Below are 2,569 nucleotides of genomic sequence, written 5' to 3'. Positions count from 1 at the left end.
CAGCCGGGCGGGGGACCCGGGCGGGGGACCCGGGCGAGGACCCCCGCGAGTTGCCGGAGCCGAGGGCTGGGTGGGAGCGGCTGGCTGGTAGGGGCGCATGACCCGCCTCGCCCCGCCCTGCTGCTAGGCCACGGGGGGCGGGTGGGGCGTCGGGGGTGCCAGCCCCTGCTTCCCGCCTTCCTCGACTAAGGCCACGTCCTGTCGAGGGACCTCCCTCTGCCCCCCTCACAGCGGTCCAGGGGGATCGGGCCTTTCAGGACGTGCTGAAACCCTTTGCGTGGCGTACCGTGGGTTTTAGGTGTCCCTGCCCGCCCTCCCCCACTCTCACCAACGCGCCTGGAGACCTCCCGGGTCCACGCTCGCTGCAACCACTTTGGCCTTTCATCACTTCCCAAACCAGCCAAAACTTTTGCCCTGACTTGGGGCATTCTCACAGTCCTTGGAGATGCTGCCTCTGATTATTTTAAGTTTATAAATGCACCCGCTTTTTCGCCTTCCCCTGGAGCCCTGACGCATTCTGGAATTATTTTGGTTTTTTGTGTAGTTGCCTATTGTCAAACTGGCTCTCAGAATGCATGAGAGCAGGAGCTGCCTCAGGCCCCGCCCCCAACCCAAAGTTTAGTACTAGTAGTAAATTGTACCTCAAATAGTGAAGGGGTTCTAGAGCCAGACAATTGGGTTCTAATCCCAGCTATGTCGGCTTGTTAGCTGTGTGTTCCTGAGCCAATGCCTTGACCTAGAGAGCCAGTTTTCTCTGCTGGGCACAGTGGTTCAGGCCTACAATCCTAGTGCTTTAGAAGGCTGAGGCAGGAGGATTGGTTGAGGCCAGCAGTTCAAAATTGACCTGAGCAACGTAGGGAGACTCCATTCTAAAAAAAAAAATTTTTTTTTTTTTTGAGACGGAGTCTCGCTCTGTGCCCAAGCTGGAGTGCAGTGGTGCCATCTCGGCTCACTGCAACCTCTGCCTCCCAAGTTCAAGCGATTCTCCTGCCTCAGCCTCCTGAGTAGCTGGGATTACAAGCGAGTGCCACCATGTCTGGCTAAGTTTTGTATTTTTAGTAGAGATGGGGTTTCACCAGTTGGTCAGGCTGGTCTCGAGCTCCTGACCTCGCGATCCGCCCGCCTCCGCCTCCCAAAGTGCTGGGATTACAGGCGTGAGCCACCGTGCCTGACCTAAAAATTTTTTTTTTAATTAGCTGGCTTTGGTGGCCCACACCTGTAGCCTTAGCTACTCTGGAGGCTAAGGAGGAAGATTGCTTGAGCCCAGAAGGTCCAGGCTGCAGTGAGCTCTGATTGCACCACTGTACTCCAGCCTGGGCACCAAAGTGAGACCCCTATCTCATCCATCCATCCATACATATATACATACATAAAATGGAGGTCATAATGCTGCTCTCACAAGGCCACTGCAAGGGTTAAATGAATATGTATGTATTTATTTTTCTTAGAGAGTATCTCACTCTGTTGCCCAGGTTGGAGTGCAGTGGCACAATCATAGCTCACTGCAGCTTCAAACTCCTGAGCTTAAATGATCCTGCTGCCTCAGCCTTCTGAGTAGTTGGGACTACAGGCATGTGCCACTGCACCTAGCTAATTATTAAATTTTTTGTAGAGACAGGGTCTTGCTGTGTTGTTCAGGCTGGTCTTGAACTCGTGGGCTTAAGCGATCCTCCCACCTTGGCCTCTCAAAGTGTTGGGATTACAAGCGTAAGCCACCTCACCTGGACTGAGTGTGCATTTAAACTACGAAACAGGGTGCCCTCCATAAACTGTAGTATCTTCTCAGTCAATTCTCAAAATCATGCTGGGATTGAAGGGAGGGGACACATTATAAGCCCATTTTACAAATGGAGAAACTGAGCTCCAGTCACCTGACTAGCAGGAAGCACAAATTGAACCTGGTTTTCAAAAGTCCAAGGCCAGGGCTCTTTGGACTCTGTCTCCTGGGACATTTCTGAGTTTGCAACAGCTGCCCCAGACAGCGGAGGAGCTAGAGACGATGCCAGCAGTGCTGGTGAATCCCTGAGCTCCCTGTGTGTCCCCCATTGCTTGGTCCAGCCCCAGGGGCATGGCCCCTTCTTCACACTGCTCTAGACCTTGCTCTCCTTATGACTGAGGCATCCTCCACGGACAGCCCCTCTCCTGCTCTCCGAGGCCCAGGCCCTGGCTTCCCTCTACCCTCTAGAGAATCCCCAGTTCCGTTTACTTCAAGACTGAGCACTTATGATCCAGCAGGCTAGGTGCTGTGCCATGTGGGTCCTCCAGGAAGCAAGCACTGAGATGAACATAAGAGTGCAAGAGGTTTATTGCCGGGAGAGGGGGTAGTGGCAAAGCCAGTGAAGGAGAGGAAGTGGGAAAGGGCTGGGAGAGCCTCAGACTGTGCTGCAGATCTAACAAAGTCTTGGCCAACCCAGCGTGTCTGGGCAAAGAATGTTTGTTAGAAGAACATTTCTCTGGGCAAAGAATGTTTGTTAGAAGCTGTCAGCTAACTGCCCTCCTTGCGGGTGAATAGCAAGTTCTTTCTTGAAGGGAGACAGGAACAGCTTACCTCCGTGGCTGTCCCAGAAGC

The sequence above is a fragment of the Symphalangus syndactylus genome, chromosome 20 (assembly GCF_028878055.3).
Source record: "Symphalangus syndactylus isolate Jambi chromosome 20, NHGRI_mSymSyn1-v2.1_pri, whole genome shotgun sequence".
NCBI classification, from domain to species: domain Eukaryota; kingdom Metazoa; phylum Chordata; class Mammalia; order Primates; family Hylobatidae; genus Symphalangus; species Symphalangus syndactylus.
Note: the sequence above shows the minus strand (reverse complement) of the source record.